At 48.0% G+C, this 27,688-nt stretch overlaps 1 protein-coding gene across 5 annotated transcripts in view; it reads right to left on the bottom strand.

Annotated features, from left to right (window-relative positions):
• The window catches only part of SETD5 (SET domain containing 5), an 875,459-nt gene that overhangs the window by 28,368 nt on the left and 819,403 nt on the right, over positions 1–27,688 (bottom strand). The window lies entirely within an intron of this gene.

The raw sequence follows: 27,688 nt of genomic DNA, 5'->3' as shown, positions 1-27,688 counted from the left end.
TGACAACAGTGGTTATTGCACGGACATGCCTGATGCCCTCCACATTCAACTGGTCTTGTGCTCTGCTTCCCATGAGGAACTCTACCAAAACATATTTTACGGTCAAATGACAAACATTCTGGTTTCGTTTCGGTTTACAAACAGGTAAGATGATGCAGATACCAGCTAACAGAGGGTGTAATACAATTTGATGTCATTGGCTTTTTATTAGTATGCACAAGACTCTAAAGTTCAAAAGCTAAACTATGCAGACAATAAATGAAGTGAAACAATCTTCAAAGTAAAAACAAAATTCACAAGTCATTTTTGATTACACGAAGCAGCAAAAGTACATTCACAATCAAAAAACATGCACTTAAAAATCAATGGTAATCAGTGATGCTTTGGTCCTCGTTTTCGAATCCGGTCCTGCATCTGCATGTTGGTTTACTAGACCGGGGCCATCTTGACAAAATGGTCACCCATGGGTGCAATACTGCAGCTGAGGATTCAGCCTGCGGTAAACACACACAATGGTAGGAAAATTAAACCACTGCCACCAGCCATTAAAAGTAGTGAGGGGAGAACTCACCGGCTCCATTTCCATCAGAGCACGGTGAGTGTTTCCCCTGTCTGCTGCGGTTGTTTTTTGTATATTAAAGTCAGGCCTGAGGCCCCTGGCAGACACCTCTCCAGCCTGCTCCCACCCAGAGCCCTCTTCCTGCTTCTCCATCCCTCCCGAACCCCCCCTGCTCCCATTGGTCCGTGGATCGTGTTGCTTCCAGTGTAGCAGCGGAGCAGAACTCACCGGCTTCGTTTCCATCGGAGCACAGGGAGGGTTGCACCCGTCTGCTGTGATTGTTTTTTGTATATTAAAGTCAGGCCTGAGACCTCTTGCAGACCCCGCTCCAGCCCGCTCCGACACCCGCGCCCTCTTCCTGCTTCTCCATCCCTCCCGTCCCACGCCCCCCTGCTCCCATTGGTCCGTGGACCGCGTTACTTCCAGTGTAGCAGAACTCACTGGCTCCATTTCCATCGCAGCACGGCGAGTGGTGCCCCTGTCTGCGGCAGCTGTTTTTGGTATATTTTAGTCAGGCACGAGGCCCCTTGCAGACCCCGCTCCAGCCCCGCGCCCTCTTCCTGCTTCTACTTCCCTCCCACCTCCCGTCCTGCCCCCCTCCCTGCTCCCATCGGTGCTCTCGGCCCTCATCACCACTCCCCCCAGGGCAGCCCTCTGCCCGTGCAGCCCTGCGGCTAAGGGCCTTAAGGCCAAGGGCGGCTCCAACAGAGGCGGCTCCAAGAAGTGTCAGCAAGTGCCCGCAGGGGAAAACAGTGGCCAGCCGTCAACCATCGACTACAAGGACCAGTAAGATAGGAGTGGCCTGGGTCAGGAGTAGAGCAACTACTCTACCCTAGAATCCGAGCCACTTATCAAACCCATATTAAACAATGTGATTACTCCCCACTGCATCTTTCTCTCCCTCAACTTAGACAAAATGTAATCACCGTTTAATATTGTACTAATCTGACCTGCTAGGCACAGACCTTCCCACCTCTGTATAGACCTATACAGGTCTCTCAAATCTAGTAGGGATTCTGTGTCCAGATTGCATTAAGTGATATTCAGATTGCATTGATAGGCCTCTCCCCCACTATACAGGTCTCTCAAATTAACTTACCAACTCACTCTAAAGTGAGACAGAACCCACCAGTGAATTACTGTGGAGTGACTGATTAGGGGCTCACGCCTCATAAGGCGTAAATCCTAGCTGCGCCCCTCAAAGTCACTCCTCAACTAGTACATATCCTTCCTAAACCTACATAGCCAACTCACAGCAGTGAACCGCGTTCAAGGAGACAAAGAGAGCCACCGATAAAACCCAACTATATAACCCTTAACCATCTCCCATACCCCTACCAAGACAGTGACTGAACGAATAGGCATCAGCCGGAAATACCACCTACAAAGACCAAAACCGGTAGCGGGCAGCCTCCACACCCAAGTACTACATCACAAGACAACCAGACCAAAGGAGAACCAACTGGACATCAGCAAACAAAGACTAAAGAACTCTGAATCTTATAACACCGCGCAAACGACCCATCCCGAGGGAAAGAAAAAAAGAATAAACACACACTCCGGAACTGCAACAAAAGAACCACATCTACAGAACACACTCCCACAGACAGGAACAACAATAAAATCGAACCAACACAGAGAAGAGACAAATCCCTGTACTTAACTCCATACCTCGCTGACAACTGTTCACCAGACCAAACCAACGCTAGAAGCAGCAACATTAAACAACCTAACAAAAACACAGAAGGATGAACACCACCAGAAAAAACACACAACCGATGCGATAACACCTTACATCACCAAAGCAAGAAGAACTTCCAATCGACAACCACAACTCCTGGAAGACGAACCCGATAAAAAAAAAACCAAGACAAAACCTAGAACTATTCGAGGATGCCGACACCCCGAAACCAACACCTCAACAAGATCAGAAGACGACCCTAACAAGAAAAGCCAAACCAAAGTACACCTCCAAACTCCACTGCAATCTAATAAACGCAAGATCCATGTCAAAACACTACAGAGATCTTCGACCTACTCGATGACAACAGCATTGACATCCTATTCATCACAGAAACATGGCAGGACAACTACAAAATCACACCCCAAAGCTGCCTTCGAACCAACTTCAAATGCCTTCAAATAAACCGGAAAACTAAAAACCTCAACTGGGAAACCATGGTTATACACCTAAGAGTGAGCCCAAAAACCAACATCACATTCATCTTGGTGTACAGACCACTGACTTATGATGCATCCTTCGTCGACAACTTCATAGAAGCCATCACCAACATATACATCAACCACGAACACCTAATCATCCTAGGGGATGAAACATCTGGTTCCCAAAACTCACTGACTGAACAACTCACTATCATGAAACCAAATAGTAAAAGGGGCAACACGCTCGGCAGGACACCCTGGACGCAATTTTCACCAAGGAAAAACTCATCACCACGGCACCACTGATACAAATACTGTGGAGAGACCATCTCATCATCCCATTCGTGATCACTGCCAACTGAAGTCTGCATCCAACCTCCTAAAATCACAACCACCACAAAAAGAAACTGGAACGACGTCAAAGAAAACAACCGATTCGAACAACTGGAGTTAACCAAACCCTCAACTACAGAGCTAGAGCTAGCTGACCTAGACGGGAAAGAGGAGCTATTACACAAATGGATTGCAGATACAATTGACAAGATCGCCCCAACAAAAACATTCACACCATCAAAAAAAAAAAGAGCCATGGCTAAATGGTTCACCCCATTATTAACCACCATGAAAAAGGAAAACAAAAAGATGGAACTGGAATGGAGGAAAGAATACAACCTAGACAAAAAAAACTGTTCCAGAAACAAATCCGCGCATACAAGAAGGAAAGTCAAAAGGTGAAGAGAAGGTATTATGATGACAGAATCACCAATGCCACCAACACACAAAAAGAAATGTGATAACACCCCAACCTCGGAGAAACTATGCAACGACCTGGCAGACCACTTCAAGAAAAATAAATCAATGACATCCGACAAACCATTCAACGCCTTGAAACACTTCTGTATAGGCGCGTTATAAATGCCATATCATATAACAGAGACCAACCAACCACAACATACAATCAAACAAACCTAACTCAGAACCGCAGCACAAACTCTAAAACGTTACTGAAATATCAGCAGAGGCATTCGCAATGCTGGTAAAACAGCAAGAAATCTGGTTCACCTATGGATCCCTGTCCCCCTGACATCTACAAATCAATCCTCGCACAAGGAACGCCAGCAGAATATTACAGAAACCTAAATCTATCACTAGCAACAGGAACTGTACCGAGGACCTACAAATCAGCATATATCAAACCACTTCTGAAAAACACAAGCAGCGATGTAGAAGACCTCTCCAACGACAGTCCGACCACAAACATCCCCTACCAGGCAGAAATCCTGGAAACCTACGTATACAAACTAACCCAAGAACACGTTGAAAAACACCACCTGCCAACACAAGCTCAAGTTGGTTTCAGACCCACAAGAGGAACGGAAACAGCACTATCCATCTTGGACGACCTAAAAAGGAATGCAGACTCCAACACAACCTCAGCCCTTATTCTGCTAGACCTCTCCGCAGCCTTCGACACAGTTAGCCATGACACCCTAACCAAAAGACTAGAAGACATAGGCATAACAGAGACAGCACTATGCTTGACTAAATCCTTCCTAGCAGACAGAACAGAAACCGTATGGATTAAACCCTTCAAATCCACTCCACAAGTTGACGACTGTGGAGTGCCACAAGGATCCTCACTATCACCACTGTACTTCAACATCTACCAGACCCCAGTTATCAGAATCTTCAAGAAATACATTACATGCTACAACTACGCAGATGACCCTCAAATCATCTACAAAGTCAAAGACACCCGAGCAGATCATTCAACCATAATCGACTGTGTAAAAGAAGTCTTCAACTGGATGAACGCCAACAACCTGAAAATCAACCCAGGAAAAACAGAAATCATGATCATATCCAAAGACCAAGAGAAGGAAACTGCCATCCCGTGGCCAACGGAAATGGGAACCGCACCATCTAAGGTAGTAAAAATTCTGTGAGTCCTGATGGACAACACCCTAACCTTAGAACCACAAATAAAAGCAACCGTCAAGAAATGTTTCTTCCTCCTCCACACAGGAAGAATCCTCCTACCTTTCCTCTCCTTTACGCACAAAACACTCACTATTGTCGCCCTCATGTCAAGAATCGACTATGCAAACAGCCTCTACCTCAGAATACCCGAATAACTCCTGAAGAAACTACAATGGATCCAAAATACAGCAGCCAGACTACTACTCAAACTATCCAGAAGAGACCACATCACCCCTGCCCTAAAAACACCACACTGGCCCCCAGTAAAACATTGCATCACCTTCAAAACAATGTGCATAACGCACAGGGCAATCTGTGGACAAGAAGCAGAATTCCTACAAAAGAAAATAATCTACAAGCCAACTAGACTCCTCAGGTCAAGCAACTAAAACCATACCTCAAGAAAAAAACTTGGAGGCACCACCTTGTACCAGGGAAGGACAGACAGGTGGGGTTGTGAGGGAGCCTGGTGGAGGTGGAAGCGAGATGTGAAAGGGACCTTGAATGCAGGACGGGCCCAGATCAGGCCAGGGGCACAGGGTGCCCCCACACCCCATCTGGAGAGATTACCCAAGCCCAACTCGTCAATTCAGGATAGAGATGCCAACTAACCAATTCCACTAACTATTTCCCCCTCTGCATACACCTCTCAAACTCCAAAACAAACGACCACAAACCTACAGCACAACAAACCGCACAAACTTCACTGCAACAACAAAACAAAAACACAGACTCGCCCAACAGTACACGACTACCGGCCGCAAACACCCCAGGCCCAGCCAACGGACCCACTGGGCTGAGGCCGCCAACAGCACATCACTGCATTCTTGCACTTTTCCAGCTTCCTCCCACTAACTCACCCTCCCTCTTTCAGAGCCGCCAGGGGACCACTCCGGTGGTGATAGTGCACGGTACAAATGTCCTTTAACATTAACATGAGTAAGTAGGAAAAAGGGCTACTAAGTAACCCCCCAGTACTTCCACATAAGATGGGGTGTACTGGACCTACATAGAAAAAACAGGGAAGTAAAGTCAATTTCACTTTACTACTCTTGGGAACAGTAGTTTAACCAAGAGAAGGTATTTAAACCTTATGATAAATCCAAGAGACTTCTCTGTGACACTGCACTGTGTGTCAATACAAAAGTTAGATGCCTATGGAGTTTGTCAGACTCCAAAACCAAAGAAGCAGAGTCCAAATCAGATCAAAAATACTTGAGGGAGTGAGAAAAAGGTCTCACTCAATACAGGATAAAAATCCAAAGTCCTAAAGTCCAACAAAAGAGCGGGGGGGGAGGTCTCTATGGTTGAAGAGAATTAGGGAGAATTCTCATTTCTATGCTTACACTTACTATGGCCCCAATAAAAGCTTCAATGATACTGGAGCATACACAGACACTGCGGACCAAGGGGACAGACCAGTTTTATGATGACATAGAAGTCTACATGATACAGTCGCCGGATTATGCAGACCCACCAGTGGCAGAGTCACTGGTTGACAATCAGAACCAATATAAACACATGCTCCTAAAGGCAGCTGAACATTTCAAAATAGATACACAGGAGACCCAGGTAGACAAGGATTTTGAGACAAAAAGCCCGGCAGCTACACAATTACAATTCTCCCATCCGTACAGAGGCGAATCCAACTTTCTTTGGTAACCCCAAACTTTATGAGCGGTTAACCTGCGCATTGAAAAGGTCTTCCGACCAGCTCCATCAGATCCCCTTTACATCAGGGGCCAATTAAAACCAGATTCACTGATTGTTACAACCACAACAAAATGAGGGGAACACCTCTAGCCTTGTCTGAGGCACCCCCAACCAATGAAATTAAAAAGATTTATACTTTCAGTAGGAGACGCCACCTCTGCAGCCTACCAGGCGATGATTGCCAATAACACCACCTTACTGGCCAGCTACAACTGCTGTAAGTGGGACAAAGTGGCTGAACACACAGCTTCTGCACCAGGGCTTCTGAAATCACAACACTCCCACCATTGCAGAAGCAAAGGCTGTTGCAAACTGCATTCTCAAAAATAATCTAGATACAGCCGACAATGCAGGGAGGATAATAGCTGAAGGTACTATAGTGAGGCAATTGTTGGCTAGAGAGCAGGTGCCTCCCTGCCTTCACCAGAAACTAAATTACAAAATCAGAAAGGACCCATTTGAAACTGCACTTTAAATCCTCCTGGAAATGCAGCGGTCACAAAGAATAGGGAGTTTCGCTACACAAGTAGGGACAGAGGAGGCATTAGTTTACACAATTAGTGTGTCTTTTTAAATAGAATAGACTAGGTGGCAAGTAAGCTTGTACCAAGGATCAGGGAGTCACGACACTAGTAGGGAAGTATTTCTATAGGTAGGGATGAGGTTGCAGCGTACCTATATGTAGATTGTTATGTGCCAGGCAAGCACCAGGTTTTCGGTAGGCAGCTAATAAATGCAGAGCAAATGTGTCCTGCAGAAGAAACAGAACATGCCATTTTAAAATTGCATCAGCAGATTCCAAGATGGCAGCTGGAACCAAGTAGACGTGCCGACGGTTGGTCCCCGGCTCTGCAGCCTTTCATCTGGCGGTCCCACCACCCCCCAGCAGTAAGGCAGCAGTTTCGGAGTGTGGAGATCCCGGGGAGCAAGGCTGCAGCACAGAGATACCCTGAACGTGTAGCGTAGAATCCCTTTGTGGAGAGAAGGCTCAGAAGTGGTGCCGGGGAGGAAAAAGGCGCCAAATAAGGCCTGGGCAGACGGACTGAGGGGGGCGGGAGGGGGGGGGCCTGCAGGGACCGAAGGCTGTCAGAGGGGCAGAGGGCACCAGAGGAGAGAAGGAGGAGTAGCGGAGACGGGAAGAGCAGACGCCCCTCCAGTGAACCACTTCAGGGCCTGGACTACCCAGGGGGAGAGAGATGAGCAGCCTGTGGCAGAGGTGTATCTCCGGGTCCGGCGCGCGGCGGAGAAGACCCAGCGCAAGGGGGAGGCACAGAGAAGCCGGAGCGCTCCTCGGTGGGGAGAGGGAGCCGGGGTGCACCTTGAGGGAGACTGACAAATAGCCCGGCAGAGGAGACTGGAAGGCAACTTGGCACGGGACACCTTCCCCTGCTTGGAGCTCTTGGGGAACTCCCTGGGTGCGCCGCGGCCGGGCTTTTCAATTGGCTGCACGCAGAGTGGGAACCAGCTGGGCGACCTGTTGCAAGGAGAGCCAGAGGACGTAAAGAGTTCTGGAGCCGAGCAGCCGGCTCGTAGCGAAGTGAGGAGACCAGGGAACCTCTGGAGGGTGTGAGTGTGCCACCAGGGGGCGGGCCGTGGAACAAGAAGTGGCTGAAACCTGAGGAACCCCTGAGGGCCCAGAGAGGAGACAGAGGCCTGCCGGGTGAGCGGTGGGAGAAGGTGAACAGGCACCCCATGGTCAGCAGAGGGCCTCGGGTGGACCAGGAGGAGGAAAGGCCCCACCAACGAGAGGGTAAGGGGGCTGGGCCGAGCACCATAGGTGAGCAGGCGAACAGGCCCGTCAACAGCAGCAAGCGCCCACAGGCAGCGTGGCGCAAGACAACACCCCCCATGGACAGGAGTGCGCAGGGGCCTTGCTAGGGGCCAGTGCCTGCCAGTTTGGGGGGCCTTGAGGGGTGTGCAGGGTGGCATATGTGAAGGGATCCAGCGGGAACCCCCCAACACCTCTCACGGGGCCCAGCGGAAAGAACACAGCAAGATACTTGCTGGCGCAACGGCACAGGATCCAGCGACGGCCACCACGACCAGCGCAAGCGCCAAGGTCAGCCCAAGGCAAGAGGATCAGAGGTCTCAGAGCCTAATCCCCAAGAACAGTAAGCAGTCGGACAGGTTCTGGGCATACGCATCCCCTGGGGAAGGGTCCTCTCAAGGCCAGAGCTACAAGATGCGAGAGGAGGGACACCCCCGCAGAGGAAGGACCAACAGGACCGAGGCAAGAGCAGGGTTACTCCGAACCACGGGGTCGCAACCCAGGCCTGGGACAGGAGGCAGCAGCATAGTAGGGTTGCGAATTGAGACATACATAGATGAGTTCCAAGGCAAAGAGGAAAACGGCGAAAGCTGGCCAACACGCAGGGGACCGCCAGAGTACTCTCCCTACACTCTGGCCCACAATGGAGGCAATGGAATCAAACAAAAGCAGCAATGGATGGCCGAAGTAGAGGCGGGTCAATGAAGCGGATGAAGACTCGACACAGATGACTAGGCAGGACCTCAGGGGGGAGATGCAGACCCTGAGAGAAACCTTAGCAACAACTTTTCAAGACCAATTTCAGTTGATGCAAACTGATCTCAACGCGGCCTAGGAGAGATGAGACAAGAAATGGCTCAGTTAGGGGAAAGAACAGATTTGCTGGAAAGGGGTCTCCCGGAAAAAGAAAGGGACAACGGCAAATAGTGAGGCCATCGACCGGCTGGACGCTGCGACAAGGAACATGGAGGCACAAGTTGAGGACCTTGAGAATAGATCCCGAAGTGTCAATATCAGGATCAAAATGTTACCAGAGTCGATGTCAGACCAGGAACTTGAGGAAACCCAGTGTATTTTCACTGACCTCTTAGGTGAAGGGGTCCCAGGGACAATAGAACTGGATACAGTCCACAGAGTCAGCCGGCCCTCCAGGGGCTCCAACACCAGGCCCTGTGGCTTTCTGGCCGCTTTTGCCAGATATGGGCAGAAGGAAGCGGTGTTGCGGGTGGTCAGACAGCAGGAACGGGTGCTCTACAAAAGGTAAGAGATTCTTGTTTCAGGACCTCGCAATCAGTATGCTGATAAAAAGAAGGAACATTGGACCGGTCCTAAAGGAGCTGACCAGGAAAAGGGATACAATACAAGTAGACTTTCCCATTCAGTCTTCTGTTCGAGTGGGAGGGGACTCAAAGGCATGCAACCACGCTCCAGGAAACAGCAAATATAATACTATATGGAGCTTGAAGGCAAGATGGAGGGCCACAGAAGTGAAGACCCAGCCATTCCAGGGCAAAGGGCTAAACCCTGGGAATGGTCGACCGTAGGAGAAAGAAGTAGAAGAGCCACTGTGAGAGGCCTCCCTGGGGCAGGGAAATAAGCAGGGAGTGGTAGCGGACGACTCAGGTGACCGTAGTCCAGTAAAATATTCAGTTTGGGGTAGTGGGAGTAAGGGCAATACATTGGGCCTAGGAGGAGGGAGCAGAAAACATGTTGGAACGAATAAGGACTGGTGTGTCCAAGGGGTTGGGAGGGGTTTGGTCTCACTCCAAGTTAGGGGTTCGGGGTGTGAGGGGGTGAGGGGAGGGACCGTAGCGGCCCGGGCTAGGAAGGCAGGAGCAATTGCACTGGGGGATAGCACAGCAGCACAACAGGTGTGGATTTGGTGGCCGGAGCGTCACAGCAGGTGGGAGGGGGGGGGGGGCACAGCCTGGATGGAGATGCAAGGAAAGAATCAAGGGGCAGGAGGCTGGAGCGAGTCAAGTACTCATTCTGGGTTCAGATGGCTAACACATAAGATGAGGGGGCTCAACACCCCCCTCGAACGGGCTAAACTAGAACAGTTTACAAGGGTGCACGCCCCGGACGTCCCTGCTCTACAAGAGACCCACCAGCTGAGGAAAGACCAAGGTTGCCTGTAGCTGAGGGGATTTTTGCAGATATTTTGTGTGTCGGGTCCCACGAAAGGGGGGGGGGGGGGTGTGGACCTTGCTATAAGGAGAAGTGTTGACTTTAGGGTACAGGACATCCTCAGAGACAAAAATGGCAGGTACATCATGGTGGTGGTGGGGGGCGGACATATGGGCACGCCCTATACCATAGCCTCAGTGTATGCCTCAAACACGGCACAAGAGCGGTTCCTGCGCGAGACCCTGGGAGCCCTGGAGAACTTTGCGAGGGGACAAGTCATTATGAGGGACCTTAATCTGGCTTGGGACAAACACCTGGATCGAACATCAGACGTTGGCGGTGCATGGGGGGAAGGGGATTGGGGGGGTAGCGCAGGGGCTCCCCCCCACCTCCCCCCAACTCCGGGAACGGGTGGAGTGGGCCGGTCTAAGGGATGTGTGGAGAACCCTACAGGGCAGGAAGGATGGTCACACGTTCCTCTCCGAGGTCCATGGGACACAATCGAGAATCAAAAACATATGGGTCTCGGCAAGTAAGGTGGGCAGGGTGGAGTTGGTCGAGGCAGGTCCTATGGGCATAGCGGATCACAAAATCGTGCAGATGAAGATGGGCCTAGGGGAATGAATACCAGGAGTTTGTAAATAGAAGTTCCCAGAAGAACTAATAAGGGACCACGTGCTCCGGGAGGAAATAGGGGACAAAATTCGGGCCTTTTTCGAGAGGAACAATAGCACAGACAAGTGTAAGCACGAGGTGGGACGCTTTTAAGGCCACATTAAGAGGAGAACTCAGCCTTAAAAGCAGAAAGGAATAAACAAATGAGGCTGTTGGAAACTCAACTGGAAAGCGAGGTAGAGGCTACGAGGCTGAGGATGAAGTAGGCCCCCACAAGGAAAGGGCTAGCCGAGGGCCAGCTGGGGATTTTAAGAACAATGCTCGGGGTTAGGCAGAAATACCATGTGAAAGCCAATAAGGCTGATTCACGTCTGGTGCGTTTAAGGGGAGCCAGGGAGCAGAATATGATTACGGCTATGAAGGACGAGGGAGGGAACAGACTCACCCGAACTGAAGAAGTTCAGTGTCACCCAGCTAGGTTTTATGAAATACTATACTCCTCGCAGGACCCACCGTCCCAGCCGCAGAGACTTCCTTGAGTCTTTGCCTCTCCTCAGCGTACCCGGGCGACTTGGGAGGAAAAGGGACGGGCAATTACGGAAGACAGGGCGAGGGTTATAGCGTCACTCCCCTGCAACATGGCCCCGGAAGGCTACCCAGCATCATTTTATAAAACGTATTCACTTATACTGACCCCTCATCTTACAGTAGTTCAACACGTTCAAGACAACAGACCATTTCACAGTCAATGGAAGAAGCCAAAATTACACTCATCCATAAGGCAGGAAAAGACCCGGAAGAATGTACTTCCTATAGGTCCATCGCCCTCATCAATACGACCCGAAACTATTGCAAAGGCGGCTAGAGGGGCACCTCCCGGCACTGATCCACCAGGATCAGGCAGGGTTCGTGTTGGGGAGTCAGACAGCTGACATCTAGTGGATAAGACACAAAAAACGGCCACTTCGGCGGTCCTCCTAGCCTTAAACGCGGAAAAAGCGTTCCACCAGGTGGAGTGGCCGTTTTTGTTCCAAGTCATGGAGACGATGGGCCTAGGCGTAGAATTTATCAGAATAGTTCAGGCTAATTATAAAAACACCTCCTCACGCAGCCTGGTTAACGGGACGTCGTCGCATACAATTAGTTTAAGGCGGGGAACCAAGCAGGGGTGCCCGCTTTCCCCCCTGCATTACGCAATTTACCTAGAGCCCCTTCTCCAGGTGATACGGGGTCTGGGGAGATTCAGGACATACCATTTGGGGGAAGTCAGCACAAGGTGGCGGCATTCGCCGACTATATGCTTCGCACCCTAACCAACCCGATTGGGTCCATCAAGGCGAGCACGGATCTCCTGTCTAAACTCTGGGAGTTATCAGGTCTGCAAGTCAACTTGCAGAAGTAATGAACTTGTTGCTGGGAGACAGGGAAGCCGCAGAACTGAAGGCGGAATCTCCATTTAAGTGGAGCCCTGGGGTGTTATTTGGGAGTAAGAATTACCCCATCCCTGGCACGGTGGTACACGGGGAACTATACTCCCATATTAGCAGCCATTAAAAAGGACCTCAAAGTGGAGCACCCTTAGAATATCCTGGCTGGGGAGAGGAGCGGCGCTCAAGATGCTGGTTCTGGCCAAGTTGCTTTACTTATTCCAGACTATCCAGCTGCCGGTCCCACCGAGCTTTTTTAGGGAACTAGAGACAGCAGCTAAGGACTTCATTTGTGAAGGCAAGAGACCGCACCTGGCCAGACGGTTATTGTCAGCCCCGAGGAGGGAGGGGGGGCTGGCCCTACCAAACTTCCGCCGGTACCATGAGGCAGCGCAGCTCAGAGTGATCAGGGAGTGGTTTTCGGAGCAATATAGAAACCAGTGGGTACAAATGGACACAGCAGTGGCCCGGCGCCACCTGGGGGAGGCCCTTTGGCTTCCACGCCACCTGAGGCAGTCACATCTGTACCGTAGCACTATATCGAAGGGTATGGTTGACATCTGGGACGGGGCTGTGGGGAAACTGGGGATCACAATGTTCCCTTCACCATTTACTCCAATCTTCCACAATGGGGACTACACCCTGGGGATGAAAAAAGGGTAGTTAATTAATTGGGAATGAGGGGGTTAAGACAATTAGAGATGTTCCGGGGGAAAAATGTAAAAACGTTTCAAGAGTGCAAGCTGGATTTTGGTCTAGGTGAAGGGGAACGGCATAGATATTTCCAGATTAGGCATTGCGTGATTACTGCAGAGAAGAAAAGCAGCCACCCGCACCACAAAGCAGTTCAAATGGTATCTTCTGATGCACAAGGGGGTCCAGGGGTCTAATCTCAGACCTATACAAACTTCTGGAGAACTCAGCCCCTAAAACGGACTGGCGTTACATGAGCAGATGGGAACAGCTGTTGGGGGCCAGAATGGAAAGAGAGGACTGGGAGAGGCTGTGGTGGGAGATACCGAAAGTGGCATGGGCGGCACAGCTACAGGAGGCCTGGTATAAGTAGATCTATGGATGGCACTACACTCTAGCCCGCCTTCATGCTATATACCCGGCAACGTCCAAAGGGTGCTGGAGGGGATGTGGGGGGCGAAGGGACCGCAGCTCACATCTGCTGGGAATGCCCCAAAATCAGGCCCTCCTGGATAGACATCAAACGGGCACAGGATCAGGCGTTTGGGGAGGAGACCGGTCAGGATCCTCGGATGAGTCTATTGAGGAGGCAGGGGGGGTTGTGGGAGGAGTAGAGGGGCGGGGACGAGTTAAGGCAAAGGTTATGTTCACGCTGGCAGCGATGGCCCTCATCGCTCAGAGGTGGAAGGGGCCCACAATCCCGACAGAGCAGGACTGGCTGAGGAACATGTGGGAGTTGGTATCTATGGAGTGGGCCACTTATGCGGTCAACGACAACCTTGTGAACTTTGCAGCCGAATGGGGAGAGACTCTGGCCTATCTAAAAGGAGACTTCAGGGGGCAGTGGTGAGCACAAAGACTAAAACTGTTAGATCTTCACAGGTGATTCTCCTAAAGAGGGAGAGATGGACACAAGGGTTTACCAGCGCTATGGTAGAGGACTGGTGGAGGGGGAGAGAACAGTTGTTGTTGCCTTTCATGTTATAAAACAATAAAAAAAAGTTTAAAAAAACAATAAAAATTGCACCAGCAGTGAATTCAGCTGGCTGCTTTAAGAAAAGCCCAGTTGGAACAATTCAGTGAAAATGCTGTAGCCAGCTCGATGGTGGCTACCCAAAGGAAAGTTAAGGCCGAGCCTTTGCAGGGAGTGTACATGGCGGAATAAGATGATATTGTGTTTGGTCAGCTGTCAGATTAATCAAGTTGCAAAGACACAGCAACCGTTAAGTTCTTGGGACGAACTGGGCATCCCAAGAAATCAGAAGGCGTTGGAAGATGAATGTGTTCTACAACCGGCTAGGCGTGAAGGGAGGACGCAAAAAGCGGCTAAAGAAAATACTAAATGCTGCGATGAAATCTTAGTAAGGTGAGAGCAGGATGACTCTCAAAAATAATTATTCATAAATCTGTCAAGAGCAGGATGGCCATCACGGATTGCGAACAAGGCCTGGAGCCTCAGCGACTCATGGCATGGGAGGTAAAACATGGGCCATTTGGTTGAATTAAAATAAGGCAATATGCTTTCTCTCTCATCCACACAAACATGTCAGCATGTTTCCAGTTCATGGACGGTGTGACCGTCAGTTTAACTGATGAGCTCATGTCTTTTTTTCACTGCAGAAGTAGTTCAGGTTTTACCAACCATCAAATGTGATGAGTAACACCGCTTTAGGGGGAAGGTTCATGGGTGGTATCTTATTTAACATTTGTCCAATCCCTAGTTGTGCACATATAGGTTCCATATTTAGTTTTGTAAAGGGAGCCAATGATTAGGAGCGATAGGTTTTCATAAGCAACAACCACCGCCTGGAACCAAAACCCTACAACAAAAGAAACCTTAGGATCTTCTTTCTCTCACTAGGCACCAAAAACTTGGAACGACGAACCAAAAGAACAAACTTAACACAAGAAACCACCTACTACTCAAGAAACTGCTCAAATCATGGCTCATCACTGCGTAACTAGATCGCCCACAGGGACACACACATAGCTAAATCAAAGATGAAGATACCGATCCCTGATCCCACCAAGCAATCAACTATAAACAGAATCTAAGGAAGACACTCCATAACATACCAAACTACAAACAGAGATAGCCATGATAGGAGAACACAGAATACTGACTGAATACATAGGCAGACCAAGACGGAAGGACAAGGACGAATCATCATTAGCACCCTGGCCCTGAACCACACCCAAACTCCAATAGACCTATGTCACAAAAGATAGCAAGGGAATAGGGAGCAGCCAATCTTCAGCAACAACACTAAAGGGGGAAAATAGACATACCCAATCTCATTATGCGTAGTTCATTAGAATACAGCCGGGAATGCATAGCCGGGAATGCACAGCGCCATCACCCACAACAGTTAGATGGTCAAGAAAGGAAAGCAACTACCCCACCCATAGGAATACAATTTAAAATCGAACAAGATCTGCTACAACCAGGACACACCCCACTAATCCAACTTCAAATATCTGCATACCTAATTCACCCAAAAAATTCACACAACCATTTCTCGTCCAGCAAACCCCACGCATTTTACCACAACGCAACAACAAACACAAACAGCACACAAGGTTTTGCCCCCGGCCCGATACTCAAAGTTCAGCAAATGGTGTACACCAAACTGAAGCCGCCAATAGCACACCACTTCTCTCACTCTCCAACTCCCTCTTCACCCGACTAAACAAACCTGCCCGCCTTCTTGTTTTACAGATCCGCCAGAGCACCTGGGGACCAACTACGTTGGTGACGGTGCGCAATATAAATACCTTTAACATAACTGAAATCACAATGACTCATTCATGTTATATAAACTCCTGTTTTCTGTTCAAACGTTGGAGAATTCTGTAGTGAGAGCTACGCTTTTAATCTTGATTTTTTCCCCAGTCTATTGCAATAAACAGGTTACCTTGCATTTGGCATACCACAACCACTGTGTTGTCTCTTTTGACAAATGCTAGCTAGAGGGCAATTTGTTTTTTGTGACTCTTATCAGCACACTTATTGAAACGCCACGCATGGCTGAGCCAGTCTGGGTTTAAACTCGAGACACAAGCTACTCTTTTAAACATGCCACTAGAACCGTACGTCTTAATCAGCAAAGCAGCTGAAGACACTCAAGAGTGCCAATAAGGACTAGGATACCTTAAGGTCAATAGGCCAGCTTACTAATAAACCCTCCGGTCTAAGAGGGGGTTATAATTTTCACCGCTTTAGGGGACAAAATTCACAATGGGGGTCAGGGTACAGCAAAGGTCAGAGCTCATCCTGGGCCTCGCCACAGGGACAATCCTCCCAGGGATTTCAAAAGGCCAGAGAAGATCTTGTGGGAGGGGGAAATCCTCCTCTTCCAGACGCGGTTCAACACCCCCCCAAACAATGACCACCTGCTTCAGGTTCCCTCCCAGGCTACTCCACTAAGTGGACGCATATCCTACTTTACCCATGTATGGGAGGGAACCACCACAGACAAGTGGGTACTTTCAACCATGGCGGGCGGTTATTGTACAGAACTGCTACAGCAACTCGACAACCATCCCCCAAGACAAAGAACTACCACCAAAGAAGAACAGTGCATCCTATTGGAAGAGATGGCAGCACTGCTACTAAAGGACGCAGTAGAAGTCATCACGACGAACCAGGTAAACAAGGGTATCTATTCAACGCATTTCCTTGTGCCGAAAAAAGATCATGTTGCATCCCGTTTTATATATTTGCATCGGAAAACATCTATGTCAAGACACAGATTCTGAATGACTACGCTACAGGAAGTAATCTCACTGCTAAAGCGGGGGGATTACATGGAAACCTTTGATATGGAAGATGCATACTTTCATATTTCAATGTTCCCAGCGCACAAAAAATGATTGCGTTTCAAGATAGCAAACCAGTACTACCAATTCAAGGTGCTACCCTTCAGCATAGCATCTGCTCCAAAGGTATTCACCAAGGTACTAGCAGTAGTGGCGGCGCACCTGTGCAGGGAGTCACTCCCAGTGTACTTTTACCTGGACGACTGGCTGATCACAGGGGAAACCTGCCAAAGAAGCAAGCAAAATACCCAAAGAATCAACCTACTTTTCCAATTGGGTTTCTCCATCAACGAGAAAGTCAAGCCTTGTACCAAACTGGACCAACCAGTTCTTAGGAGCAGTCATAAAAACCAAAGGTCTAGTCTTTCCATTAAAGAAAAGAGTACAAAACATACTGCTGCAAATACCTCAGTATCCAGCCGGTCGCCAGATAACCGTACGCAAAGCAATGCGCTTGCTCGGAATGATGGCATCATGCATTTACCTAGTTCCACACGTACTATTGTGCAAGCGCCTGATGCAAGACTGGTTGCGAAACAATGGTCTCAGCAAGCGGACAGAGGGACGATCAGTGGTCGTTCTCCCAACCCTACTACAAGCTTTAGGCTGTTGGACAAGGGAGAATCTGTTAAAGGGAAAAGCCTTCTAGGACTGGCGGTGCCAGCGATTGTTACAACAGACGCATCTCTCACCGGGTTGTGGACTCACATCACAGCACAGAACCACATCAACCTTCTGGAAGTTCTAGCAGTGATCGGAGGCATCTTGGTGCTAAAAGTGCAGAAGGGATTGATATATTGAAGTAAAAAGACTAAAATAAAAGCGTTTTCAGCAGCCGGCGGTAGATAAAATGATCCTCAGTCCCACGTATGGTGAGAGGTAGATTGTTCCACGCTCTGGCAGCAGCTGCTGAGAACGCACGCCCACCTATTCATGAAAATCTGATCCAGGGAACTGCCACTAAACGGGCATCCGTTACTAACATTGCAACATGTTCCAGAGGAACTGAACATTCTAGCGGACTCACTGAGCAGAGATCCTCTACCAAAAGAGCATGAGTGGCAGCTCGACAAAAATATCGTACATCACATTTTTAGACTTGTTCGCAACAAGAGAAAACAAACAATGCCCAAATTTTGCGTCCACATTTCCTTAACACGACTCCAAGGGAAATGCCCTGTGGATGAGTTTGTCTGGGAAATTGGTCTATGCTTTCTCCACACCGCCTCCCTCCCCCCCGCCACCCTAACTCCACTGAGCAAAGTGGTGAAAAAGAATAAAGAACAGGTGACATTAATCCTAGTTGCTCCTATGTGGGCAAGACGACTTTGGTATCCACATCTGCACAAACTGGCGATATACGACCAGGTCAAGCTCCCGTGCCCGTTCAACATGCTCACTCAACCTCACTATGAACATGGCAGCTTGGCTCCTGAAATCATATTTGGACATCTAAATCTACCTCAAAGGGGCATGGAAATCCTCAAAGAGGCACGTAAACCGAAGACTAGACACTTATTTTGACAAGTGGAGAAGATTTGTAATTTGGTGAAAAATGTACATCACAAATTCTGCATTACATACTTAACTTACTAGACTCAGGGCTAGAATTTAACTGAATAAATGTTCACCTGGTGGCTCTATCCACATACACCACTTCTCAGAGTAAGGTGTCATGGTAGAAAATCCCTGTCATGGCATTCATGGAGGGGGGTAAAGAGACTCCACCCTCCGGTTTTTAAATCGCCGCCAGGCTGGGACCTCAATGTAGTACTTGCAAAGCTCATTGGACCCCACCTGTTTCTTTAGTGTCCCTGAGTCTGTGGGACCAGCAGAATGTGCATGTATGCAATTCCATTCCACATAACAAGAATATTACAAGGACAGTGTCCTTGTAAAGGGTCAGGAGACCCCGTCCATTAGAGCCACTGCGGCAAGCATTACAGTGGTTGAGTTTCCTCAAGGCTGGGGATGTTGCTAAGGCACCCAAAGGTCCCACTGAACTTGCTGGAGGCCCAATCCAGATGGTTCCAATACTGCCAGCTCTCATCTAGTACAATAATAGGAATGTAAGAATACCAGTCAGTGTACAAAATGAGGTGCCGGAGAGAGTCCTGTTGGGGAATGAGACTCTTGAGTTGTATCAAGCACCCGCAAGGCCTCCCAGTAAAAAGGAAGCAGGAGCAGACTAGATTGGCCTGAGGGGCAATTTAAGATGACTCTCAGTGGGAAGTTAGAGAGGTTCCTATAATTCCCAGTCCACATGAAGGACACCCTTCTAATTCCAGGCCAAAGAAAGACAAAAGGGGAAACCTAAAGTCTCAGGAAGAAAGAAAGGTATCAGACCTGTTCAAAGGACAAGGACATTTCCAAGAGGACAGTGCAAGGTCACACCAGTGACCCCTTCCCCAGCTGTGGCTGAGTGGAAGGACCAACCAGAAAGTGGTGAAACAGCTACTGAGGAAACAGAGCTGGATGAAGCCCTTCCCTATGTTGGAGATCTGGATCCTAAAGACCACCCTGAGCTGCAAACTTTACTTGCAGAAGGTGGACACTCTAGGACAGACTTTAGCAGAGGTCAGAGTGTGTCCCATAACCTCAAAGCTTTGGAATGCACTCCCCACTGACCTCAGAGTAGAAACTTCTCTCCCTGCCTTCAGAAAAAAGCTTAAAACTTTTCTCCAACTTAAAACACTCACCAATACATTTTTCGAAAACTATCCTATACAATTTGTACAACAATCATGCTTGTATGTGTTTTTCATGTGTAACTAAGTTTTGATCTCTCTCTGTAACAAGCGCCATGATGCCCCTGGGCTGTTGCGCGCTTAACAAATGTGAATAAATAAATACAACTGGACTAGTCCGTGGACTTGTAGATAGCTCTTTTACCCCAAGATCAAGTATCTTGACCTCTTCCTTTATGTGGGATCTTACATGTTGTGACATCCTGTAACCCCTGCTTTTGACAGAGACTGGTGTCAGTGAGAATATCATGCTGGCCCCAAGGTTTCAAGCCTGGTGACAATGAAAACAGGGAGGCAAGCTGATTTAACAGAGCTTTACGCTCCTGCTGTTGTTGCAGAGTCAGATCTGAAGAGTTTTACTCCTTCGATTTTCTCGTCTGAAGGTTGTCCCATGAGGTGATCAGGGAGAGGCTCACTCTCCTCCTTTTGATCAGAGGCTAGAAACAAAGCTCCTAGTTCTGGTTTGAAAATATAAGCCTTCAGACGGTTAGTGTGATAGACCGCAGGGGCTTCCTTGGTGTTGCCCAAGTCCACAAAATAATTGACCTGTACAAGTTTGCCACCAATCTTGAAGGGTCCAATCCATTTGTCCTGTAAGGCCCTCTGCCTTGTAGCTACCATAACTAGAACAAGTGAGTCTGGAGTAAACTCCACCATGTTGGCCCACTGGTCATGCCAATGTTTGACCAGCGTCTCACCTGCTTTCAAGTTATCAAAAGCTTCTGTCATCATGAGTGCCATTTTCCGGAGACCTAGCACATGATCAGTGACTCACTGGATTGAGGAAAGTAGCACTCTCCAACCCTTGATCAGGGTCAAAGGGCCTCTAACCTGATAACCATAGAGCAGTTCAAAGTGGCTGAAACCAACCCCTTCTTGAGGGACTTCTCTATAAGTAAAGAGAATGCATGGCAGTAGGAGGTCCCACTCTCTTCTAAGGGGTTCTTCTAAACCACCTTTCATGCTCCTCATAGTTCTGTTAAACCTCTACGAACCCATTGGTTTGGGGAAGGTAGGCGGCTGTTGAGAACTTGTAGGTCACTCCACAGTTTGTCCACATGGTTTGCATGTAGTGGGACATAAAATGTGACCCCACCCCCCCTCAGAGCTGACCTCCCTAGGAAAACCAATCCTGGTAAAGACACCAAGGAGGCCGTTAGCCACTGCCTGGGCAGTAACAGTCCTCATAGGTATGGCTTCATGATACCTGGTAGCTTGATCTACCACAAACTGCCACTCGCCGCGGAGTGGCGGCGAGTTGCAGTCCTTCAGGTTACCCTGGTGTGCAGATTCTGTCTTTGCTGCCCCTCATTTCTGGAGGAGGAGTGTTTCCCAGCTACCTATACGAACCACAACAGTCTGGAGCGGAGGGGCGGCAAGTGGCAGTCCTGCAGTAATGGCATTCGAGGCTGCGAGGACTGCCCTCGCTGTAAACTCCCGCCCATACGAAGGAAGGCGCAGGCTGCATAGCTCGCGGCCTCATCTGGAGCCAGATGGAGATTTGCCTCCGGAGCCCTTATATGATCAAAGGAGAGTTGCAGCGAAGAGCCCAAGGGATATAAAAGGAAAATTTACCAAACATGACCCTTCTCAGCTCCCGAAGGACAAGCGTGCTGAAACTTCTCCCAACCGACACCTCGCAGTTTTCCAGCACGACTCTGAAGCCCAACCCGACTGACGGGTGCCAAGAGACTAAAGAACATCGGAGTTCCATCGACAACCCAGGCGAACCCCGAGTCGCTTCCCCCTCTGGCCCGCCTACCTGATACTCCCTGAGGGGTGACCGGGTCGGCGTCGCTTTGTGGGGAGCAGATGGGGCTACCTCCCGGAACACCTAGCGCGCCTGCAAACCTGGAGGAAGCTGTGAGCGGCGCGCCAGGGGAAGACTACGGAGGCCGTGCTCGGCCAACACAGGCATTCGAAACTGGAAGAACGGGGGCGGGGCCTGGAGCCGCGGTCCCAGGCTCTCATTTCTCAGTCCGAGTCCTTGTTCACTGCGATGCGGGATACCCCTCATTGAGTCATCGCCAGGAAGAGCCTCCATCTTCCCTTCAGTGTACAGCATCGGATTGCCATTGCCGAGGAAGCAAGTTGTGAGGCCGATGGGGAGTTTCAACAACCACCCCCGGCTGATCTAGCCACAACCCCAAACCTCAGGAAAAGACAAAGACTTCATCTTTCTGCTCCCCAAAACAGGAAAACCTGCCGCAGTGCAATAAAAGAACCTTTAAAGAAAGCACGTTTCCCGGCAACTCAGACCTCTGGAAAAGCAATTGGTAAAGTCGACTTGTTTCTGTCATCGAAGAGGGGGAAAGCCAAAAAACAAACAATCTCCCAGTCTTCGCTGAGCTTCTTTAACTCCAACAATGTCTGCCGCGTGCCCAGAGGAGCAGAATTAACTGACATGGAAATCCTGGAAGCCATCCAGGACTGTCCTCCAATGTCCAAATACAGAAGGTTGGACCGACGAGCTGCGTTCAATCCATCAGTATCGGCCACCCACCCGACGTGTCAAGCTCAACTCCCTCAAAAGACACATCGCTGGGAAACAAACGGGCCACAACACCCTCTGAGCAAAAAATAATTTGCAAAGTAGAGAAACTGGAGAATCTATACCTCTAGTGACCTCAGAGTCATTGGCTGAATCATCGATTAAACAACTCCAAAGTTTGGATAATGCTCAAGATCAGTCTGAAGAGGCAGAAATTCACCCAAACAGGGCACCCTCAACGTGTTTAGTAGAGCACACATCAAAGGCCGCTGCCTCGGTACCTATATAGGACGGTCTCCCTAAAGATGCCATCGCAACTAAACCACTCAACCCCGGTATGGCACCACCTACTCTAACAGAGAAAGAAAATCTCAACCTTTCATCAAGGGAGACAAATCCACCTACATTAGCGCCGGACATCGTGTCTTTTCGGATTTAACTACCAGTGGTCGCGGTAGTAGCGATCGGGGCAGAGCAGAAGAGAGTCTACCTTCTCCTCTCAAGTGAGCCCCGCAGAGGTCTCATTAGATAATTATAAACAACCATCAACGAAGACCATCGAGTGCCGCATTTCTACCTTTGCATACACCTAGGAAGACAAATAACCCCGATTCACTGTCTGTTAGCGAGACCCCATCGAAAAAAACGGACATCTTTGCCATTATGTCGGCTATTAAAGTAGCTCTAGCACCATTTACAAAACTTTATGAATCCATGAATGATACTTCAAACGACCGCACGACACTCCAAGCTATGATACACACAAAGCTGGTTTACCTAGAAGGCTACGTAATGGCACAGAAGACTTGCCAAAGACAGAATAAAGACCTAATCCATCAGACCACGTCTACACAGAGCTCACGCGGATCACTTGGCGTTCAAGAGGAGGGGTGGCAAACATCTAAAACATTGACAGATAAGGCAGTACAAACAACTTCAGCTATCGATCTAACTTCTCAAAGTGAAACGCCAGATCCTTCAAGGAAAACTGACCTACTATCAACCAAAAGATCTGAAACAGCAGAACGTAAGAGGGAAAACAGAAGTGCTTCTAATTGTCGACGAGTCCGCCAACATACACCCTGAAACTAAAGATCAACCTTTTCAGATCTTTACAAAAAAGGCCCTCACTCAGAAAGAGTGAAAATTGTTGGAAAAAGAGCCCTTAATTCCACGACACCCCTTACCAGGTCAACTAGTCTTAAAAGAAATACAAGTGAAGCTCATCCTCCAGAAGAACACTCATCCCCAAGTAATCCAGATAAATGGATAAAAATATCCATGGAGCAAAATAAAGACCTTCAATTATCGACATCAACAGACGACTCCTTGCGAAATGAGTCTCATGAACATTAGCCAACGCTGGCAAAGAAACAGGGAAAACAGAAAAAACCTCTGGCAACGTGCAGCATACCTCAATGTCAAGGTTCTCCCGCTCTCCTCCTCAGGTATACTAAGGGGAGAGAGACCCACCGACAAGGCTTAGGGCCAAAAGCCACAGAGAGAGCTTCAACCAAGAAAGAGAGAAGGATATCGTCAACCCACATCCGTTCTTGAAAACTGTGAACTGACGAGCATCGAATTCGCTCACAACCGGAAAAACTCTATAAAGCCCAAAAACCAATACCAGAGTGGTGGCAGCGTTTTAAGTTAGAACAAATTGACAGAAATTACGATGATGTGATTCTAAATAGAAGCTCTGTATTAACTCTGCTCCATTTTGTCCCTAAATTGAGGGTCATAGCAACTGAAGATTTAAAAATAGTTGATCCAAGCCACAAGAATGGCAGAGCACAAACGTACCTATATCTCACCCAAAACGGTCAAAGAGCTGCTAAGGAAAGAGGCAAGTGAACTGCTCAGACTAGGATATGACCCAACGGAACCTAAAGAAAATAGACACGCTGCTCGATCTGAGACATGAGCTCCAACAATTCCTGAGTGCTCTCTGGCCTATCAATCAAACAGGGAAGATAGAACTTATAAGCCACCCAAGACTCATACGAGAGGACCAGTGACGCAGTCTCGGGACAGTGTTGATCGACACTTAAACACCACGTCAAGATTACAGACTACCGATCAGAAATCGGAGCTGCACCACCAGAACAATAAGCCGCAATCAGACGGAAAACATCTTCCTGATTAAAGAGCAAACAAGTCCTCTCTTCAACCGACGAGTAAAAATTCCACCTTTCCTCTTACTCTGAGAAAAACTATTAGTCAAGAGGTCCAAATTGCCTCTCCTGAAGCTAAGGCCAGTTTGAAAATTCTGCCTGCTTCGAGTCTTTGGGCTTGGCTCCCGAAAGCCCTTACAGCAAGAAAGAACAAATCGCAATTCAAGCCCCAACGTCCTGTCAACAGTGAGCCTCACAAGCCTGCAACGAGCGACATAAGACTTGGCTCCTGGAACACCAGGGGCTTTCAACACTTAACAGCTGCAGGGGATGTCAACTTGGATGATTTTGACATTTTATGCTTACAAGAGACATGGCTTACGAAAACCTCGACCTTAGATGGGTACGAAATTATTTTAGAACCGGCAAAAAAAAAAAAAGCACAAAGGGACACCCATCATAAGGTCTCTTAACAGCTATTCGTATTGGCCATGGCCTATAGATGGACAGAGTACTAACTGCAAATCAATCTCTTCTGATTGTCCTCACTTGGAAAACCAAATCGGAACCCAACCAGAAACCTCAAGTCACGCTAATGGCCATTTTAAATACCTACTGGAATCCAGCAAAAATTTAACCTGCAAACTTTTTAAAGGAATTGGAAAGTGCCGTTGATGAAATCCTGGCAACCTACTAAGTTGCGAACTTACGGATATGCGGGGATTTAAACCTAACAGCTGCCCTGCAAAAATCCAAAAGAAATCCCACTCCAGCAGATTAGAGAGGAGTGAAATGGCTACAGTTAATGGACTCGAGAAAACTGCAAAATCTTGACAAGGTTTTTCCTAATCCAAATCGATTGCCGACATGGTCAAACGGGTTAACAAACTCTACCATTGATTACATCTTTACCTCGAGATCATTTTTGAATTTGCTCACATCTTTCGAGGTCATCCAAACCAAGGAAAGTGACCATAATCTTTTGGTTGCTACTTGGCAGAGAATAAATGATCCTGAAGAAAAACTTGACTTCCAGCCAGAACTAAATATGCAAGGAAACAGACTGTCTTTCGGCCAAAGACGACGACAACCTGGCGAACTACAAAAAAAACAGAAACAAAAATAAATCTCACATGACTGATTACGGCCCTCTGCTCACAGCGTATAAAAAGCCCTGTCTAAAGTCATGTACATCTGCTGAGCCTCCAAGACACTTACGATACGACGCTGGTCGAGCAAAGACGGGTTTATTGAAAAGCGCTGAGAAATGCCGCAAAGTTAAACGATCAAGCGGAAACGGCTCACTGAGCAGTGAATTCTACATATCGCGCGTGGCTAAGAGCTTATCGGCTAAACTTACATCAACTAGATTCAGAAGCTATAATCAAGTCTATATGCACCAAGAATCCGCGAGAATTTTGGTCGCTACACAATTCTACATCATCGAGCAAAATCAGTAATATCGAAAATGTAATTGGCGAAAGATCTTGGAGGAAATATATTGAGGAAACTTAAGCTCCCCTCTGATAGTCAATTACTAGTAGGAAACACAACTGATTGGGAAAAACTTGACGACCAAGGAGAAATCACTGAGTTAATAACTTCTCTGAAAAACTCCAGAGCACTGGGACCGGAGGGCATTACTAACATCGACCTAACATCCTGATGCCTGGGCTTCATTTATCAGACAAGTCTTCGCACGATGTGCAGAGTCGAAATCAATACCTATCTCATGGACGATTGGTATCATAATCCCCATTTATAAAAAAGGAGACCTCAACAACCCTTCAAATTATCGTCCAATAGACTTGCTCGATCCAATCGGAAAGATTTATGGCTCACTATTGCTGAGAAGTTTCCAAACTCGGGCCAACGTCGCCCCGTGCTACGACCCCTTTCAATCAGGGTTCAAGAAAAGCATGGGAACTATGGTAAACATCTTGTCGCTAAGTGTCCTAAAAAGCAGAACAATGTAAGGAGGCCCGAGGCTTTATATGGCGTTTATAGACTTTACTCAAGCTTTTGATAAAGTTGACAGGCCGCTCTTATGGAATAAGTTAGAAGCTTGGTCCTGCCCTAAAGGAATTTTGGAACCTATTAAAGCCCTCCATACTAATACCACTCCTCAGTGTCCGACTAAACACTAAGGGCTCATTGTCATCCACCATTAAGACCAATAGAGGAGTCAAGCAAGGGTGCCCGTTGGCCCCTGCTATCTTCCTGGCATATATCGGAGACTACCAGCTATCAGAAGCTTCAGTAAGATCTTTTCCTCCGAATTCTCTACGCCAACGACCTGATCTTAGTTGACCAGACGCCAGTAGGTTTGCAACGCCAACTTGATAACCTTCTAATATATGCCACAACTAACCATCTGGAAGTAAACAAGGGAAAAACAAAAACACTAACCCTCGAAAGAACAGTAAAGAAACCAGATAGAACCAAATGGTTCTATCAATCGACGGAGACTGAAAAGGTGCAAAGCTTCAAGTATCTGGGTATAACTTTGGATAGTTCCAAAAAAGAATTAGCCATGCAGGAAGCCCTCTATTCAAAAATCAAGACACTGGCGACTAAGGGCAAGGCCATCAACCAAAAGTTCAGTCGGTTTTCAACAATTCCAGCTATACATTTTTACAAAATGAAAGCTGTTCCTTCTCTAATTTACGGAACTGAAGCTATGCTATTGCTTCCGTCTAATATTTGGCCAAAACTGGAAGCCTATTTTTGGAGAACAGTATTAGGCCTACCTTCTTCTACTCCAATAGCCTCGATCCGAAGAGAGCTGAGCCTTTTGTCCTACAAGGGACTATGAATTGTAATTCCTTGAGACTATACAGGAAATGCCTAAACCCCACAGGTCCACTGCTGTGCAAACTTCTATAAAAACTGAATTGGTAACAGGCACAAATAAGGCGTTACAAACCTGGAAAAAAGACTCTCGCCCTTTTAAAATCAATTGAGAGCAACGAGGAGGAACTGCTCCAAAATCCGACCAAGATCCAGAGGAAAATCAAAGAACTAGACTGGATACAGACCTGGTCAAAAGCTTCTGAAAATAAATTAACCCTTCACCTGCCTCCGAATATAAAAAAAATCGGAATGGACTACAGAGTTACATTAGACAATTTCCAAACAAACAAGCCAGAAACTGCCTCTTACATGCGAGGCTTAACCTTCTTCCAACAAACGAAATCAAAGCTATAAGAGGACTCTCGGATACAAGTGACTGTAGACTTTGCCATAAGACAAACGAAAAAGAAACAATACACCATCTTCTGCTCAATTGTGCGGAAACAGAGAAAATTAGGACATCTTATATGCAACAATTTGCGTCCGACCCCTTCCTAGATTCAGAATCTTGCTGGTGGTCAAGGATGATTAGTGGCGATAAGCCGAGGTGGTTAACGGCAACAACAAAAATACTACAACATGTGATGACTCAATTAGAAAACCCTCCGTAAACAATGGT

The sequence above is a fragment of the Ambystoma mexicanum genome, chromosome 2p, assembly GCF_040938575.1.
Source record: "Ambystoma mexicanum isolate Mex_15411 chromosome 2p, UKY_AmexF1_1, whole genome shotgun sequence".
In the NCBI taxonomy this organism is placed as follows: Eukaryota; Metazoa; Chordata; class Amphibia; order Caudata; family Ambystomatidae; genus Ambystoma; species Ambystoma mexicanum.
This window is presented reverse-complemented; position numbering and strand designations above follow the sequence as displayed.